The sequence below is a fragment of the Centruroides vittatus genome, unplaced genomic scaffold, assembly GCF_030686945.1.
Source record: "Centruroides vittatus isolate TY-2023 unplaced genomic scaffold, ASM3068694v2 contig_1154, whole genome shotgun sequence".
Taxonomy (NCBI): Eukaryota; Metazoa; Arthropoda; class Arachnida; order Scorpiones; family Buthidae; genus Centruroides; species Centruroides vittatus.
In genome coordinates, this window is record NW_027120741.1 from 1,163,372 (window position 1) to 1,184,860 (window position 21,489).

The window sequence follows — 21,489 nt, forward strand, 5'->3', positions numbered from 1 at the left end:
CTGTTATTCATACGTTTTACAGTTTCTTAATTACAGGAGGAAAAGGAAAAAAGAAACCGGAAATTGCATTCATTCGTTTTAAAATCTGTTATCTAAACGAATGTTTCCTTTTTAACCGGTTCATGTCTAATTATTTAAATGAAAAATAAACAAACAAGATAAAAAATTATAAGTAAAATATCAGTAGCAAGTCTTTTGTTTTGCTATTTTTATTCTACAAGATTTTAACCAGTTTTTCTCCTTTCTATCGAAAGTTACATTGAAAAAGTCACCAATGACAAATACAGTAGCTTGGTTTCAAAAGATTTTACCTTTTGATGTGTAAGCATGAGATAACTAAGTTAAAACGTTTAATTTTCAGATAAAGAATACTTCTTTCGGGTCTGGCTAATGCAGTCGGAAGATAACGTTTCTCTTTCCTTTTCCATTAGATCAAACGTTTTAGATACAAAACTTTTTGAATAAAAGAGGAAAAATAAAAAAGCTTAAACTTCAAAAACATGCTATTATTTTTAACGTTAATTCCAAGCTTTAAAATATGTTTAGTATTTGTGTCAGTATTAAATATAGTTATGATATTCTAAAGATAAGCTTCTTACTTAAAAATGAAGCGACTTACTGTTAAGAAATTTAAATATTCCGCTTACTTCAGATAATTTTTACATTTGTAGGCAAACATTAATTGTTTTATGGAATTATTCTATTATGTATTAATATATGTCACCTTGGATACAACCGAATATTTTCAACAGCAGAGCAAAGTATTAGTAACTATTAATATTTTTACTGGTGAGATAACTATAATGTTTTATTTTGAGTTCGACCGAATTCTGGCATCGTAACTATTTAAAAATGTCAAGCATAAAATTAGATTTAAAAAATATTTTTTGTACCGCTAATCATTTGATATTTCCGATCACTTAAAAAGCTTTAAAATATTAATATTCTGTTAGATTTAACAATAATAACAGGCACGTAAAAAGCAATTAACATTCTTTACTCGTATACTATTTGCCTACTTTTTTTATAAGTGTATTATTTACAAGCACGTTTAATCTATTTTGCTCTGCTCGTCTTCCTCATTCTACTTCATTCTTTCGTGTCGTACGTCCACGCAAATCTATCTTAACGAAACAATACCTCGAAATGGCAACCTTTAAACACGCAAGTTTTTAAAGAAAAGTCGTTGAAATAAATATTTTCTTATCGAAAAATGCTACGTTACTTTCTATAAGTATCGAATGTACGCCGTAAGACTTAATTTATACTCGAGTCTATTCGAAATGCTAATTTAAAACACGAAAAAAGTGATGGTGTGACGTCATAGGAAACAAGTTGAGAGAGGGCGCACAATTCAGTCGCACATGGATAAGATGCGAAGTTTGTCTCGCTGGTCAGCTTTTATAATGACAGAACCGTTTCGACTTTCTTTCGAGATGGTAAAACTTGCGCCTCTCTTAACACACTAACATAATGATTTTAATATTGTTAGCTCTGGTTTTTTCTACGTCTGCGGAATATTTTCGCCGTCCGGAAATTATAAATAAGAATTACAACTCGACAACTTTCGATCTTAAAGGTAAGAAAACGCAATTTAAAAAATAATAGATTATATATAATCTTCTAACGGGTAAAAACTTTAAACATAAAATGCCCTTTCTTAAAGCTCTATTGTGATGCCAGATTTTTAAGTCGAGACGGATTTTACCTGTTGTCGCTTCATCCATTAACAAACAATGAAAAGTGGAATGCACTCCCCTCTCTTCTGAACTTTTGTGCTTCGGGAACAAAGTCTAAACGCTAAATATTTGCTTCTTGTTTGCATTTAAAAATTTATATACAATAATAATAGTTATTAAAAGGTCTGACGTGTTAGAAAAAACGGGTGGATCGAGAGCGTTTTTATTCATTTTTTTTTTTTTTTTTTTTTTTTAATATTAGAGGAGGGTGAATGAGTTGGTAAATAAAGTGTGCTCTTAAATGACTGAACTCATTTCGGCTAGAAGAGAGCATTAAAACCTGTCCAAAACGTGGCTGGACGAAGGTGACATTCAATCGAACCGGTTAGTTCACTCTATGATCAGCTAATCCATCTAGAAGATATACTACTATTTAATATTTACGATCGAGTATGCTTTTTTTTTTTTTAATATATACTTTTATTCTTTCGCCGGGTTCTTTGGGTACGTCTTGGGTTACAACAGCACGAGTTATCATGACAGTTCACGCTGGGGTTTTTCCCCCTCTCAATTACTTGTTAACAAGCTGAAGTGGGCGTGGGTGTTTTAACGTTTAAAATTTTGCGTAATTTATCTTAGAATTCATATATAAGCGAATTAAATAACGAGTTTAAAAAAATCTTTATAACATATTCCAATTAAAGAGGGAAATGGAAGAGCTTCCTGATTAAAATTGTTGTCTCTTTAGATGAACAAAGATTAAAATTGTTGAGTGAATCAGAAGTGTCGTCTATCTAATCTTTGAACTAGGAAAAATGAATCCAATTGTTCCTTTTAATTTAAAGATGTAAAAGTATTTCTGATATTCCAATTAGCGGAAAGGATAATGAGATCTCGTATTTCCCCGAGCATAGTTTAAATCTCAAGTTGTGGATAGAAAAAATAAAAAAAGTTTAAACTTAATTAGCGACTGTTTAGTATAACATTACAAGAAAACTTTAATTTGGAACTCTTTCAAAACTTCACTTAAACTAACCTCATTCTGTCGAATTTCACGAATTTAGACCTCTTCGGTTTAATCCGTGTTTTAGCATAGATTTTCCAGTTTAGCTCTTATATTTTGCATGTAGTCCAATAGAAAAATATATAAATATTTCAGCTTTTTCTTAGCGATATTTAATATTGATACACCAAGCTCTATTTAATTCTTCAGTAGTTTATGTCCAAGTGATATATGTCGCGACGTGTCCTCTTATAACTCGCATTAGATTATTGAAAGGCTGATAAATAATCTATAAGACTAACTCTTCATGAATTTATTCATTTTAAAATAACTTTCTCGTCGCCCACATTAAGTCCTTTCTAAATTTAGGGATAAAAATATCCAGAACACACATAAATAATAAATATAATTTACTTAAAATGATTGGATAGCTATAAATTTGCATGTTTCTTTTACATGAAATATTAACTTTGCTAGATGAAGAGTGATATAATAAATCTGTTCGGTAAAGGTGTTAAAATATCTGTAAAACATCATTTTTTAAAGACAGTTTTCGCTTAAAGTAAATGAGGAATGAAGAAACTGGTTAAGTGTATATTTAAAAAAATATATTGATTTAAAAGGCTTAAATTATAAAGTGAATGACATAATTCTAGTAAAAAAAAAAATCAAAATTATTTGTAAATCAGGAAATATCTAGATCGTATCTGGTCTAGATATTTCTAAAAATAACCATCTGCAAATTATAAATGGCCATTGTTAAGTTGCAGCTGCGGAAATTTGTACAATTCATCATAAAGTAAAATCTATTTTTTAACTCTCCTTACTTTCTTAAGTTTAAAATTTATTTTTACTTTTAAAACGAAGCGTACAAAGTAATGAAATGTAGAAAAAAAAGTGAAGTAATTAAGTAAAATTAGCTTTTTAAGCGAAGCGATGTAGTTAAGAGACAATGTTTAGAGTGCGTTAGTGAATCTCTAATGTTCTCACGTCACGCAGATTAGCGAACATTTTTCGATTAAAACTTCCTTTTTTTTTGTTAAGAGAAAAAAGCTTTTCGTTATTAAGCCTGAGAAATTTTAGTCGGCACTTTTTGTTTAATAAGTATGAGAAATTACAAGCAGATGAACTGGAAGACAGATCTGCAGGTGGTTCATCTGTCAAACCAGTTCAGCCAGTAGATATAGTCTACACTTTTTCTCATTGACGTAGATGGCTGTTATCCTATAAGCCTAAATGCCCGAATTATTGAAGCCATCTTTCACTGTTTAGACCTGGCTGTAAAATTATCCGAGCTTTTTTCATAGAATAAATAAACAAATCGTTTCTTAACATAACATCCTGTAATGTTTAACGAGCGTAATTCTATAATGACATCAGTTTCCTGTGTCGAAATTGCAGATTATTAAATACAATCGAGTCGTAACTTAAAACCGCCGCTTTTAAATTTATCGATAAATTTGAATTTTATAAAAATTATAATACTTAAATTATAAAACGTAAGGGGAATTTTGTAGGTAGAGAAAGTAATCGAGCGCTTCTTCAGAAGTTATTCTTTGTTGGAAGAAAATTATTCGCTATGCTTCCTGAAATCCAGTTCCACCCAGAATGTCAGCCAAGCAAAAGTACTGTTTACAAATGTATTTCTGCCGACCTGTAATTATTTTCCTTTTGGAAGGACTGACGAGGTGTTGCAAAAGCTGTCCAGACTAAAATTATACGTTTTCCAAAGGCTTCTTCTTACCATTATTTGAAAAATCTATACAAGGTCGGGGAGCTTGTCTGCATTTTCTGAATCAAAACCGGACTTTGGCAATTATTCTAAATTGCCGAGAAAACAATTTCATATATTCTTATTTATATAACTTCTTATAGAATTTTAAACTATGCATCGAAAATCTATTTTCCGTATGTACAGTACAGTTCGTATATTTATCTGTAAACTGGTTACAATCGGATTATAAACTTCGTCTAATTTACGGACGAATAAAGGAAGATTATAATTTCAGTAATTGTGTATATTTGTCTGAAAAGGTCAAATTTGATTATTACGTGAAATTCGAGTAGTTTAAAAAATTATACGTTTACTTTATTCATTTAACACCTCACCACAAATCGCTTGGAAATTAAAATAACTAAACTAATAAATATTTGTGTTCGTTTGAGATGCCAGGTTCTAGACAAAATACTACATTAACTGTAGGCGTGTTATCATTTAACTGAAACGATTTCTGTTATAGCGTTTCGTGTCTTGTCATTTTCCGGTTTTGCCATTAACAGAAACAACTCGGCGAATCGTTTAGCATCTCGGTCAAAAAAATTGGGTGTCGATGATACCGTTTGCTAACGGATAAACAGAATTCTTCGAGAAACAATATAAACCGGAAGTGATGTAAAATATAGCCGAACAATCAGTATTTGGTCAGCTATATAAAAAACAGACGGTATGGCCTATAACGTTAGTTAAAGGCCGTACGGTCGCTACAAGTATACTCATTACGGGCACAATGGAGTTGACTACCATAGGTAAAGAATAGAAAACGATTCCCCGATCCATATTGCTCGTGGTAAATTGTATAGACCTGGACCGGGTACGAACACGGTCCAGATGTCCGCGCGATGGATTGACATTAAGTCCCTACATATCGAAACTTCTAAACATCTGGTCGACAAAATAAAAAAAAACCTCTTTTTAGTTAAACTATAATTAGAATCTACATATAATTATTAGCTGTTGATACAGTCGAGATATTAAAAATGCCGGCTGTTTTAATAATTAATGCAATGAGTTATGCATATAAATTAATACTTTTAGTGAATAATGACATCAATTAATGCCAAATTGGTGTAGAAAAACTTAATTACAATAATGAAGAATTTTATAAATGATTTTCGATTCATAATTTATTCTTTTTCAAAGCTTTAATTCTTCCGTGTCCTGTTTTAGTGTTTTTCCAGTCTCAATGGAAACTTTATTCTCTAAATTTCGAGAGAACTTGCTTCGTATTTTACAGTCAAGCCTGTCTATAACGGAACATGTATATAGCGAAACCTGTCGTTAACGGAAAATTTCTTCGATCGCTTGAATTTTTTGTAAAAATTAATGTAAATTAACCTGCATATAGCGAAACCTGTCCAACATGAAAACGGAAAGAAAAATCGGGCCCTATAACGGAAAAATCGGTATCTTTATCCGATTTAACACAAATTTAACAAGAAGTTTGCACGCCTAGCATAAAAAATGTCAAAAAATACAATACAATATGCAATACAAAATAGCAAAATACGACTAGTGTATCTGTAATACAAATTTACTGTATAATTTTATTAAGATTTAAACGGAAAGTTTTGTATATTTTTATTAACAGCTGTTTTTACTTAACATAAATATGTGGTTTAATTACAAGTTGTAAAATTTAACACATTATTCCCGGTGCGAAATTGTATTCTTTGTTTTGAAGCTTATTTCAAACTTTTTTACGTCACATTTCGTTTGAATAAAATCAAGTCGAAATATTACAGATAAAATGCACATCGGGCGTATTATACATGCTTTTAAGTTTCGTGAAGGATATCACGCTATACAAGCAGTAACTCGTACCGTGTATGGGGAAGATGCTTCTAAATTTCGAGTGTGTCAGACGTGGTTTTGAAATTTTCGTTCGGGAAATTTTGAACTACAGGATAGAAAACGTAAGACTCCAAAAGCTGTTGAAGAGAAATGGTTGTAATCAACGACATTAACCGAAACGATTTCTGTTATAGCGTTTCGTTTAGCGTAATCAAGGGATACCTATAATAGATAACCTGTATAAGCGGAAACCTGTCTACTGCGGAAGAGTTGTTCGGTTCCTTTGGGCTCCGTTATAGACAGGTTTGACTGCATTTCTTATTTTTCTTTTAATGAATTGATCATCGAGTAAAGGAAGTGATGACGAACACCAAGTAATACTTAGAACGCTAGATTTTTGGTATTAAAAATATTACAAATAAAATAAGAATTTATTAGTTTATTCCCAAATACTTTCGATTTACATAATTCAGCGATGCAACCAAAAATTTATGCTTGTGAGTCACTGCTTCGTTGATGACTTGCTTAGATTTAGCATAAGTAGATAGGCTACTGTAAAAATACGATAACTCGAGATCACTATCAACATATTATTGTGCAAGGAGCTGTGTAACATCGGTATGGCAACAAGCAAACCAATGATGCACATGACAATACTCAATAAAAAAATAAAAAACAAAAAGGCTGGACAAGAACTACACTTCGTTGCTGTTTATGTATCCTAATATTTTGAGTCTGAAGTGCATGTTTTCTGATTCGTCCGGTGGTCGACTGCTTGCGACTTTTTTACGTTGTTTAATTTTAAATTGATATAGGGCAGCTCTCGACCGGCAGAGAGTGGGGGTCAGAAGAGCGTTAGTGTGGAAAACGCCCTTACCGCCCCATGGGGCTAAGAAGAAAAATAAAACTGATTTTTCTTATTCCATTTGGCAACACTATATATTTATATATCGAAAGTATTCGAGAATATAATGTCGAGTTTGTTCTACTTTATTTTTCTCATGGTTTTTGTCCACCAGTGGCCGAGTGGATAAAACCACTGAACTCTGATAGTTAGTTGGTTGTGGGTTCGCATCTAGCCAACGGGATGGTCACGTGGAGTTTTCCGCGTTTCCTTCACGTTATTAGCACCTAAATAGAGCCCAGTTATCCATTAAAAACTCCCGGGAGACATTCCCACGGCAAATCTCCCAAATGTCTGGAAACGCGATATATGGGTGTTATCATGCATACAAAATAAACCAACCAATCTTGTGGTTTTTAGTGTTTTTTTTTTTAACACCAAAAGCGATTTTGTAAATATACTAAATTGTTCTTGAAATATAATTTACAAACATTTTACCGGCAAGAAGGATTAACTCCTCAATTTACTCGCATAATTTGAGATGAGAATAATCTATATATTTCATTTTTATATCTATTGTTACAACTCGAAACAAGGAAATGTGCTCATAATATTTGCTTTTTGAAATCTGGAAACGTTTTATTCGAATATTCGGTTAATAATTATTGAAAAAAATATAGATTAATCCGCGGATCCATTTAAATGAACAAAAAAAAAAAAAAAATGACGGGAGAAAAGGTTTCTTGTTCTTTTTGTTTGTTTGTTTAATTATTCTTGTTTATTCTGTTTCTTTTCCGTGCAACGTTCTCCTCTTGTAAATAAAGTGTTTACGTCTGAACTCTGCACCGTCACTTTGTTCTAATAATATTAGCAGATACTCTTCTAGTCACTATGCTAGGAGGACGCCATCACATTTGATGTTCATACACCAATCGTAGTTTCATTTGCAGTTAATATTGTTTTTCAATTATATAAATTGATATTAATTAACACTTACATACATTTAAGACTTCATTCGAATGAATTAAATTTTTTAAATTGAGAACGAACTTTTTCGAAAGAATATGGCAATTTTTAAAATACTTCAATTCGTTGTTACCTGAAGACAAATTATTCGTAATAAATCAATTGATAATTTCGACTTGCAATCCTTGACAATGGTATCTGCTTTGAATTTCGGATTTGAAGTGACTATAAATGAAAAAATTATATTATCTGTCGTAAAACCGTTCTATGGATGCTTTAAATAATTAGGAAAAGAGGAAATTAATTTATATGACATTACATGTATAATGTTAGGCTATATATGATATTATATAGACCTATATAAAATATATAACTTAAATATATTTACGCTCTACACATCTATCCACATTCATCTACATATATCTCACATCTATGTCAGAATGGCATAAATATCTATTTTACGTCTGTATTAGTTCTGACTAACAATTCCTAACGGGTAATTTTACAGATTTTTATTTAATTTCACTTTCATATTATTTGTTAAAAATATTGCATCAAGCTACACAAATGAATTATTCCAAGAGTTCAGCAATTGATTTCTATCATTTACCATGCTTATTCAAAAATAAAAGTTAATACCAGGAATCACTTTATAAACTTACTTTATGGGATGGAATTTTGATGTTTTAAATTTATTTTATTGTCGAATGTTTCTTGAATTCTGCAATTAAAAAGAGTTCTGTAATAAATATAAACTTATTTGCCCAGAATATTAAAAGATTTATTAGCTTTCTATGGTTTTATCAACAGTTTGTCAGTGGAAATACGAGCATTTAACACAGTTCGAAATATAATCATTGATCAAAGATAAACAAATTAATATAAAAAATTTATAAATATGATAAATAGACACAAAATTCATATCTTTGATCAATTTTCTTCAAGGTCGGTAAGGTTAGACTGGCGAAGAGAATTCGTGTCGTAGTACGAATCCGGTTCATTCTCCTAATTTTTCATTTTATTATTTTGTTGTCTTTCCACACTCGTGTTGTCTCATTCAATTTTGTTCGATCGCATAGCAACGTTGTAAAATATTATTCTGCCTCCCGAAGAACCTTACGTTAGTTCAAAGCCGATGCAGACTTTTCCCACAGTTTAGACAATCCCAATTAGTATTTTCATCCTTTATTCATCTTTCTGACTTATCTTTATCGAAATTGAACTTATTTGTAAAAACTTATTTATTCCGATTATCTGAAAACTCTATGAAGATTTATTCATCCAATCCACTGGTGGCAACTAACATTTGTTTTATTTCAAATTCGCAATTTTCATTAACAGTCTGTAAGATTTAAAATATATTTACGCAATATATAATACAATTTCATGGATATTTATAAAATTAATATTTGTAGTCGTTAACATTAGATAGAATCTAGATATTGATAGCTGTTGAACTAAAATTCTTATAAAATATGGACTTCATTGAATTGTCTGGAATGTAATATCACGTATTTTTTCAAATGTAATTATTTATGTAATTTTCAGTAAATCATTTGGTTTTATAAGAGGAATTTCTTAGTTGGGAGATTTGTTTTCATTGCCTATGTTTTTGAACGGTTTTAGATCTAGTTAGATGCAACATGAAGTGCACCGAGGCACCGGTCATTGGGAGGCCCGGTTACTTAATAATATCTTGTCAAGAAAAAATACCGTAATTTTCAACTATTCCGTACAGTTGTGTGGAATGTGTGGATAGGTATGTTATGTAATGAAAAAATAAGTTTTGTTGGGCCCTTTAAGTGATTGTTGCACGATTGCAGTGACAATACTGCTCCAATAACTGCAAAGTTTATTACAATGTTTCACAAAAGTCAATCCATAAATTAACTTATTGATATTTTCATCATTTTCATAATTTTAGGTTTGTGAAACGAGAGAACGAGAAAACAAATCAATTTATACACAACTTGGTTCGAAACTTGAATAGATGACAGAAAAGATTAATTAATGTGTATTTTATTTCCTCCTATATAAAATAAATTCTGGCTATTTTTGCTAAATTGAAATATATTTTGGGTAATTATACAAATAATTTTAATGAGAAAAGTCACGCACATAAACATTAATTTATCAAACTATACCATTTAAAAATATTTTATAACAGAACTAATCCATAATTTCATTGAAACTAAGGTCAAATTTTAATTTAAAAATATCAGAAAATTATGAAAATTCAGAATATAAAAATTGTTATAAATTTACATTTGTAATATTATAGATGCCGAAACATATTTGAACGTGTCACGAAAATGTCCCAGACAAGGATCACTAATATTAGACAAAAATAACTGGAATTTAATAATATATGCAACTCGAAGACAAAAGCAAAAATAATTTGGAAGTCTTTTTAGTATTGTGTACTCTTTTAAGTGCACGTCTATTTATAAATAATTTTTCGTCCTGGATTTTTATTGTTATACAATTTTTAAAAGATTCCGATGCCAGAGGGTCTTTTTAAAAGAAATTTTGTCTAGTTTTAGGCAAAGAAGCGTCTATAAAGAAAGGTCGACGTCTCAAGTGTTGTGTTCCTGTAGTTTGAGAATTATTTTTAATTTCTAAATTATTTTTATGTCTGTCTTCAAATTATGCTTATTTTTAAATAATGTTTCGCGTGTTGTAATGTTTAAATAATGTTTTTGTCCTGATTAATAATAATAATTATTATTACAGAATTTCACAAAGTACTTTTTTCAATAGTTTTGAAGAAACAATTCTGATTTCAATTAATAATTCAAAAGCTGGATATTTTCAAAATATATTTAAACATTAGTTACAATTATTGTAATGATTATATAAAATCATTCTATTTATGATGGGTACAGATGTGATCAAAACGGAATGAAAATAGTAAATAATTATTGAAAACTGTACGTATTGAGTTAATTAAAATTAGTTTAGAATATCAATGTATCGTCTCTTTGCGTGTGGTGTAGAACTGTATGTATGTATTATTAGGGCCTATATCTTAATAAAATCTACGAATATTTGACATTCCAATTAAAACTTTAATAACATGAGGTATTTTTACTTATAATTCGAACGAAAATGTATTAAAAATCAAATTGATAAAAATGAAGCAGCGACTAAATTTTTATAAAAGAAACTATTACTAAATGAAAACATATCTTCATCGATCAGAATAATTTTGTTAGTCTCCTTAATTCAATAATAATCACGTTTAGCAAACTTCGACTACTTGGTCCTACGTGATTCAAATTCTAATTCAGAATAACTTGGGATTAATAATAAAGATTATTAATATGTATAATATTTTAAAATTCTTACTTAAGTAATAATGGAGAATAATTTGAATGAAAAAGTCTCTTTTCTTTACAACAAAGATTACGGATTCCATGCGAGAAACATTTTTTTTTTTTTTTTTTTTTTTTTTTTTTTTTTTTTTTTTTTGTACGAAGGCCAATTCGTAAAAATGAAATGCTCGCTGTTTGCATCTTAAATGACAACAAAAAACATATTTTTTGCAAATTAAATCGCATGATTTATTTAACGCAAAAAGTTAATGAGAAAATTGACATTACTTTTAGCCACGAATAATTAATATCAGTACTTATTTGGAAGGTGCAACACGGATGCAATTATCGCTTGCTGAAATTCTTCTTCAAAATTCATCTTTGAAAAAATTGTTGGCAAATAAATTCCCAAAACATCTTTCCTTGTGTAATTTTTTAAAATCGTTTTTACCAGTAGAATTCGTAGAATTTGAAGTACATATATTATTTCGAAATTCTCTTGTCTTCATTCCATTGTAAATCTACTTGTATAATAATCAATTATTTCTCACCATTGTTGTATCTTGTCCAATTTCGATTGAAACTATCACAATAAACTCTACCAAATATTTTCTGAAAATAATTTCATCTCGGAATGGAAATTCTTTAAATAAATTTAAACAACAACGAATTAAAGTTTTAAATTATGCAAAAGTCATAATTCCAAATTTCACCTCTCTTGCAATAAGCACTAACAAAATGATAAATCAGCTAATTTATACTCAGAGGTTTATAATTATGAACAAGCTAAAAATTGTTAATTTCCCAAGTCTGTAATCATTTTAATCCTTAATTTATGTAGTTCCTAATTTTGTAAAATTTGAACTTATTCTTTATCAGAATAATCATTATTTCCTTTCGAACTCTAGAATCACAATTTACGGTAGTGAATTTGCCAACAAAGACAATTCACGTTTGTAACATCTAAATAGGGACCAGTTTTCCATAAAAAGTCCTCCCTGGAGTCATCGCTCACGTGTTGCATTGCCGTGTGAACGGACAAATCACGAAGCAGGAAAAAAAAAAAAAAAAAAAAAAAAAACGAAAAGAAAACGAAGAATGACCAAAATAATTTCTGTAATGGATTGCTTAATTGATGTTTCAATTATTTGAATTTTTTCCAACATTATTATGCACTTTCAACGAAAATACATTAGTAATAAATTAATAGTCAAATAAAATAATTTTCATTCATTATAAGTTAACTACAATCCTTTCCTTTCATCAATATAGTTTCGCGTGTTTGCCATATTACTATTATTTCGAAAAATCGTTTCATTTGCTTTTTCGGCGATTACCGATAACCTTTTATTAATTTTTACTACAAAAATAACAATTCAATTTTACTTTTGCAATGTATTATTAACGTTTTTTATCGTCCAATCTGCATTTGAATATTATTCTTATACGCATTAATGTTCTTGTTCTCGAAAATATGTTAGAAATATTACTAGTATTATATAAGATAAAAGACTTAAAGATAACAAGCAATACCAGTAATCTTTTAACAATCAAACAATACAAAAAGCGTTTATATCAACCTAAAGAACATTGACAATATAAGGGATGTAATGCAGTAGTTTTCAACCGGGGTGCTGCGGCATACACTAGGATGGCACAAAAACATTTCAGGGATGCTGCAGTTCTGAGCATTTCTTACGAGTATTATCAAAAATACGAAAAGCATAATGACTCTACATTGATAAAGAGCATCAATATCCACCTATATAAATATTGGGAGTCGAGCCAACGCGTATGACTTAAAAAACTTTCCCGTTTCTGGAACATGAGTGAATATAAAAATGAAGTGTATCTTTTATATATAGTACTCGTTTCTTCTACTAATTTTTTTAGTATGGCATAAAAAAACTACGGTTGGGAAGGAGACAATTTACTGGTATAAAAACATTATTGGAAGGGTACGTCTTTCTGTCCCCTTATACGCCTATAATAAAATAGTGGTGGTTCCGGAAAAAAATTACTAAGTCGAGTTACCAATATCAGAAAATAGTTGAAAAACACTGGAGAGAGCAATGTTTATACCGATAAATATTGAATTGTGAGTGCCGTTTCTGTTTCGTGTACATATTACCATTATTTTCATTATTAAAACAGAAGTTATTCAGATAATATACGTTTACAAAAATAAGTAATTATTATTTTAATTAACTACCATTTAAAGACAAATAGTTACAATTATTACCCATCTCATAACGTTTCATATCGGTATTTTTAATACAAAATAAACTTTCCGTTTTGTCATTTCTTACATTATCAGTGCTTTTTGGTTCATTTTTAATTACTGTAGAACATTATAGTAAAATATGTTTTAAAATTTTGTACTTTTTATTATTACAGGTGTTCAGTTAGGATGCAAAGAATTGCGATCGAAAAAATACATATCCGACGGTTATTGTACATCTGCTAAACCAATAACGGAAGTGGTATGTGCAGGTGTGTGTCTACCCGTTGCAGACTTATTTCGTTATACGGAAATCATGCAAATCAGACCTCGAACTTCATTCGAGTGGAGATGCATCAACGATGTTACTAAACGCGAACGCATACATTTGGTTTGTAGAAACGGTAATAGAAGAAGTTATAAGATTCGTCTAGTTAAATCATGTAAATGCAAGAAATTTGCAAAAGTCGTAAAACATTTTTCGTAATAAAATAATGTTCCTATTATTAATTATTATCAAGCTTAATTTTTATTATGCATGGGATTGTTGCAATGTGTTTTTAGGTAGAAGTTGTGGATATTTTTATTTATTTATACGCAGTTATTATTGTAAAAACTTTTAAAAAATTAAATGAATATATATTTTAAAAACCTGAAACTCTTCAATTCATTTATATATTCCGTACTATAAAATGTTATAAAAATTATCGTTAATTTACTATATAATATACATTTCACTTCGAATGTTTTTAATGCTATTTAAATTGTTTTGGTATGCACACACTATTTTTGGAGGAAAAAATTACTGTATTTTTGAGTAGGGGAAGGTGGTGCAAGATGGGGCCATGGGGTAAGACGGGGACGTCTGTTTATTCGTGGTTAACGCGCTTTCATCTAGCTGTTGTTTGGGGAACTAAATGTCAACCTCAAAAGGGACGAGAGAACGTCCGAATCGCTTTCTTTATTTGGAAGTAAGACAGTTTTCCATGCTTCAGCAATACTTCATCTAATTTTACTCCCGCTACAAAGTTTCTACAAAATAAGTATTATTGTGTACGTTTATATTACCTTTTAGATGAAGATATTATGGTATTCGAAGTAACCTTTAAGACTGAAATTGTTTAGTTTCGAAATAAAGTTGACCCGTGTTTGCGGTCAGTATGAAAAGTGCACGTTGGGGCAAGATGGGGTACCCCATCTTGCCCAAGGTTGGCCATGAATTCTGCTGCTGGCTAGAGGCACTGCAGTATAGTGCAGTGAATTAGTTTTAAATTCATTGTCATTGATAATTAATTCTATATCACCTTTTTGAATATATAAAATAATAATTTTAAAAATGATCTTCTTATAGAAAATGAAATATTCCACTTTTAAATCATATCTAACTAATAAATTTATACACAATATACTGTATTACTTTATTATTTATGTTTTTACGTTTTATTTTATTTATGAAAACATTTTTTAAATTTAAATACTATCTTAACAAGAAATAAAATGTGAGATAACAATCGAAATAATAATTTTTTTCCACGAAAAAAATATCGTCTGTTTACAAAATAGCGAAACTGAGCATGCGCGAAGTGACTATCGTCTGGTAAAGTAAATACGAGTAAGTTCAAACTTTTATATTTATTTATTCGGAAAATAATAATAAATGTAGCCGTTGTGATAAATGGGCACACTGTTCTTGTGCCAATATTAAAGAAAACTACAGTTTAATCGTTTTAATTTGACCTTCTTGTATATAAAAATAATATCCCCATCTTATCCCAAGGGTGGGGCAAGATGGTGCATTTACATATAATTTTAAAATATTAAATTTTCTTGTTTTTAAAAATTAAATATTGTATTATATATTACTAAATGTTGTAGTTGCTGAGAATAAAAAAATTATTGTTCTCGTTAAAGTGGTTTATCTTATAACTTTTCAAACCTTAACGTCCTCATCCTGCCCCACCTTCCCCTACTTAATTTATGTAACACTATAATTTTGTTTTTAAATTCATTATTCATTAGAACAGAAATCTTTTCTGTGAAATAATGACATTTGAAACGGAATATTTCAAGATTTCTCCAACGTAAATTTGAAACATTCATAACAAATATAAATTTTACAAGTTTTATGTCACGAGTTATACCACGTTAATTCAATAATTTCTTATCTCTTTAAAAAGCTGGATAATGAGTTTATCAAACATTTATACATACAAAACTTATTACTGTAACTAAATGCTTTCAAATTACTATTAATCAGTAATTAATGATTCATAATGAAACTTTATATTCTAAAACAGTGAAAAATCTACCTAACTATAATAAAACAATAATCGAAGCACGTCAATATTCCATCAAGTTTTCTGGATTTCTATATCACTAGATATAAACAGGAATAAGTAAGCGTAAGAAATAGTTATGAGAGGTGAGAGCAGAGTTTTTATTAGCTGTTTAAATTTTCAAAATACAGTATAGCCGCATTTATCCGAAAGCCGATCAACCGAAACGTCGGTTAACCGAAAGCTTTCCAGTCGGACTGTGTCCTGCTGAATCGAACGTTCTTGATACTAGATTAACTTCCAAAATATAATTTTTTTGTTTTTATATTTTTCAATATATTTATTTTGTTTGTACAAAATAAAGAAATAATTTTTAATGATACAATAGCCACGATTATTATTCCAAAAATTTTCGTTAGGCTTAAAATCGACGAAAATTCAACGCGAAGCGACACACAACTGAGAAAATTTTCAACATGGAATAAATAGGTTAATATATTTTTTCGTACATAATCGGTTATCCGAAAAATAAGTTATCCGAACTGCCCCAGTCCCCAATTGATTCGGATAAACGACGCTCTACTGTATACTTATATTCAACACTTTCACTAAATCATATAGGAGAAGGTGGTATTATGGAACACCATTTTCATTATAGTGAATTGTAAACAAGGTATCATAACTACGCCCACATTTTTTGTGCGAAAAGTACTGGTAACTATTAAACTAACAAGGGAACTGTCGGAGTGTCATCTAATAGATTTTAATAAAATTTAGTTAATAATTACGTTAAAAGTATACAAACTCTATGACAAATTTCTAGTATTCACTAAAAGTGTTAATCAGAGTTATTAGCAATCAAATGTCGTACTATTTTATAGTACTTAAACACAAATATGCAAATTTTTAGAAGTGAAAGGGTCGCGGAGGAAGACGGCGATATTACATTTAGAATAAATTCTGGAATTTTCGAAAATGGGAGAAGAATTAATAAAATTTAGTTTAATTACGTTAAAAGTATACAAACTCTATATTAAATTTGTAATGTTTACTAAAAGTGTTAATCAGGATTAATAGCAATCAAATGTCGTACTATTTTATAGTAGTTTAACACAAATATGAAAATTTTTAGTAGTGAAAGGGTCGCGGAGGAAGATACAGTAATACCTCGATTTTCGTTGACTTTGGTTTTCGTCGATTTTTTGCAAAAAATTTGCCTCGGATTTCGTCGGCGTGCCACATGATCTCGTTGCTAATTTTGCGAAAACAAAGAGCGACCCACGCATTTTTCTGCTCACAAGTCCTCGTGGCGGTGTTTTTTGCTGTACGAGCATTACTCCGCGCGTCTAGCCAAACAATTCCATTGCTTCCATTCTTTTTAGTTCCATCGTGGGACCAAAGAAAGTTTCCAGAGCCAGTAGCCCTTCGAACAAGGCCAGGAACACGATCGAGTTGAAGGAAATCATTAAAAAATACGTGACTGGCATTAAAATTGCTGAAATCGGTCGCATGTACTGTACTTTTCGGGAAGTCATCATCCACGATAAGTTTCGTTGTGGCGAAAAAGGAAGCAAAAAGGAGGCTAATGTAGCGAAAGGCGTAAATGTGCTAATGAAACAGAGACCGCAAACAATTGAAGAGGCCGAACAGTTATTATTAATTTCGATCAATCAAAAACAGTTAGATGGCGATTCTGTTTCGGAGACCATTGTATTAGTTTTTTATACTCATTTTATATTAATTCCTTAATTTTTTTAGTATTAAACACTACGAAAACAGAGGTATCACTGTATTACATTTACAGAGTAGAAGAAGGAATAACTCAAATAGGAAACTCAATAACTCAATAAGGAAACTCAAATAAATATTATAAAAGATTAGATATATATACTAGTTTAACAATGAAATTTAATATAAAAGTATTGATAGAATAAATATAAAGAAAACAATCGAAACGTAATAAATAAATACATTTTAATAGATATATTTAAAAGTTATTATATTCACAAATTATTAGATGGACAACTATTTACATGATATTTTTCAACAAAGCAAAATAAACAAAGAATCTGTTGGCATCGTGCACATTTAACAAATCGAAGATTTTCGCAATTACTCTCGACACAATTTAAACTGTCAGTGTTTAAAAAAGAAAAACAAACTTGTTTTACATTTAAGAATTGACACTTTTCATTTATGAGTCCAGAAGCGAACCATGCATGTTTAATCAAATTATTAAATATTGGCGCAGATAATTGATGATGAAGAATCGAATGTAATTTTATAATGCCATTTCTAGTTGTCCAAAACAATTTCATCGAAGAATCATTACAGAATAATTGTATAGCATTTAAAATTTCTTTAGCTAAAAGTTTTAATTGTCTATGAAATCCGACATCTAAAGGTTGGCATATAGACGTACACTTTGGTGGAATAATTAATATTTCGCATGAATTTTGATTTGTAGATGTTTGAAATACTGTATTATAAATATTAATATTTGTTTGTCCACTCCACGAGTCAATTATTAATAAAGAGTTTTCTGTTATATTTGGAGATAATACGTCTTTTACATAGTTTGTAATAATTGCTGTAGATAATTTGCCAGATGAGCTAGCTGTAACAGTTACGTTTGGGGCATTGAACAGCGATGCTTGAACTCTACGTCCAAAGGTTCCATGAGCCTCTTGTAAGCAAATAAATACATTACCTACAACTTGTCCGTTAGCATTAATTAAATATTGAACAGTGTAGGAATGCGTTACTTTATTACTTGGAGAATGTGCAAATCCAATAGTGTTTTTTTTCTCCTTTATATGAAAGTGTTCTTGGTGAAATCATTTCGTATGAAAAACCACACTGATCCGTATTGAATATGAAGTTACGTGAATAAGACGGCAATAAATTTTTTACTGTTGTTTGAAATTGCGCAGCTTTTACTAATATATCCTTTTCGTTCACTATTTCTGTTTTATTTACAAGTTTTGTAATCTTTCGAGATACTAATCTATATTCTTTTTTAAATTTTGCAACCCAAGAATCACTAGCGGTAAACTTAATTGAACTATTCAGTTGAAGAAATTTCTGTAATGCCCATATTTTTAATTGATTTCCTTTAACAATTTTATAGCTGCCTCGAGCTTCGTCAAACATTTGTTTAGTATGTTCTTTAATGATTTTTAACGTTTCAATTCTATGCTTTCGAGATTTAAATTGTTTTTCCCATTTATATAAATCACTAAAACGTTTTAATTCTTTAGCTCCTTTCCGCTGTAATGTGTGTAATTTCCATTTTGGGTGTTTCTTATGCGAGTTAAGAATTTCTTCTTTTCGTTTTGTTGAGATTATATTCTTATCGAATTTTTCATCATCTGAATATCCCGATTCACAGTCAGTGTCTGCGTTATCAGTTTCTTTCTCTAGAAGCAGACGTGTTATTTTATTATCTGAAATAGGCCTATCTATAATCAAATTATTATTTTCCATCTGACAAAACTCTTCGTCATCTCTACTTACATAACTACTTAAAATATCGCTAAATGCATTAAAAAGCAGTTTGGCTACCTGTTTATCAACGTCTGAAATATTAGGCCTACAAATATTTTCTGTAGGCCAAACATTATCACATAAACGTTTAAATTCTGCTATAATGTTTTGAATATTTACATTTAATTCTCCCATTTTCGAAAACTAGAATTCATTCATAAATGTAATAGCGCCGTCTTCCTCCGCGACCTCTTCACTACTAAAATTTTGCATATTTGTGTTAACACTTTTAGTAAACATTACAAATTTAATATAGAGTTTGTATACTTTTAACGTAATTAAACTAAATTTTATTAATTCTTCTCCCATTTTCGAAAATTCCAGAATTTATTCTAAATGTAATATCGCCGTCTTCCTCCGCGACCCTTTCACTTCTAAAAATTTGCATATTTGTGTTTAAGTACTATAAAATAGTACGACATTTGATTGCTAATAACTCTGATTAACACTTTTAGTGAATACTAGAAATTTGTCATAGAGTTTGTATACTTTTAACGTAATTATTAACTAAATTTTATTAAAATCTATTAGATGACACTCCGACAGTTCCCTTGTAAGTGTTCCTAATTGGATTTTTCGCTAGCATAACTATAAATATGGTTTTTGAAGGCTTCTGTAAAAAAGTCAAAAGGTAGATTTTGGATAGTGGGGTGGTAATATGGAACCCCATTGTATGTTTTCAAAAAAATGCTTTAATGTGTTCAAAAACAAATAGAAAAGTACAAAAAAGTTAATTAACTACAAAATCATTTACTCCAATGTATTTTATAGAAAAAATGATTTAACAATAAAAAAAAATATGACCTCCACCAACAATATATATTCCACCAGTTCATTTTCGATATTCTCAGGAAGAATTGGCTTTCTATCTAGTGTCTTTTTCGCTCCGGACGAATGTCTGCCTGCAAAGAGAGAGTTTTCAAAGTAGATTTTGGCACCATAAAATTTTGCAGCTTTCTTCAGCCCCATTTTCTTGTTTCTTACCATACCGCCTCTGCCATTTTTCCCAGCTCCACGTTGGTCTCTTCGGGTTTTTCTTTGGCTTGTTCAGCTGGACTTTAAGCATCTGAAATTAAAAAAAAAATCAAGTTGAAAAAATTTGTTTAAAAGAACATTTATCTATCCAGAACAGTTTTTTTTTAAACCAAAATAACTTCGAATTTAGCTAGATCTACTTATTTAGTTTTAGGTTTCTATTTCTAATTTTTTCATTTTCTTTTTATTTTTTCATTCATCCACCACATACTTTCACATAAATTATTCCATGGTTTGAATTTGTGACTAATACGAAACTCGGATTCGAGGAGTCGGGTTCCATGTTAAAAGCACCAATGGGATCCGTATTTCACGCATCGCCATCTTGGGTTAACTTAATTTTTGTCGACACCAAACTTTAAAAACGTAAACATCAGAGAGACTAACATGGACTCTTAGGCCTCTAAAACGAAACACGTGCACCAGGGAACCTAAACTACATAATTTATATTTTAGAAATAATTAAATTCACTTACCATTCAAAAGTTTTGAATTGCGAAAAACACAACGTCCTGTTTCACTGAGCGCAATCGTATAACTGAAGTGGAAGGCGCTCTCCCCTTGATATGGATGTCTGCCTAGTGCAGTTCAGCCACCATTCGATAGAGTTCGCATCTATTGTCAGTCTGAAATGAAGGGGTTCCATAATACCACCTTTTCTTGTACTTATTTCCTAATTTAATGAAGACAAACTAGATGAAAATATGGGCTTCTTACATTAATAAAACATTCTTTTGTGAGTTGTGTTTATTTTCAGATTACAACCGTATTTTATGGCAAGTATTAGGAAATAATTTTGAAAATTATCCTCTAATACTATTACTCGTATTAGTCGAATTGCCGTGTATCAATACAATGACGCTAATAAATTGACAAGTAGCATATTTCAATAGATTTGCTTTGTTAAACGAGTTCGAACGCTTGCCCCAAACAAAGCATAACTTTTAGATATTTTACAAAGATTAGCAAAAAGAGTTTGGGATTTTTACGTCGGATAATTTTGCTGTGGAAAAATGATTTACTTTAGTCCTAAA

The 21,489-nt window shown here is 30.1% G+C and overlaps 1 long non-coding RNA gene across 1 annotated transcript; it reads left to right on the forward strand.

Annotated features, from left to right (window-relative positions):
• The first annotated feature begins 1,216 nt into the window (after nucleotides 1-1,216).
• On the forward strand, nucleotides 1,217-14,108 carry LOC136978451 (uncharacterized). The gene is made up of 2 exons (XR_010881227.1): nucleotides 1,217-1,579; nucleotides 13,775-14,108. It is a non-coding gene; the product is annotated as an uncharacterized lncRNA (long non-coding RNA).
• The last annotated feature ends 7,381 nt before the right edge of the window (nucleotides 14,109-21,489 follow it).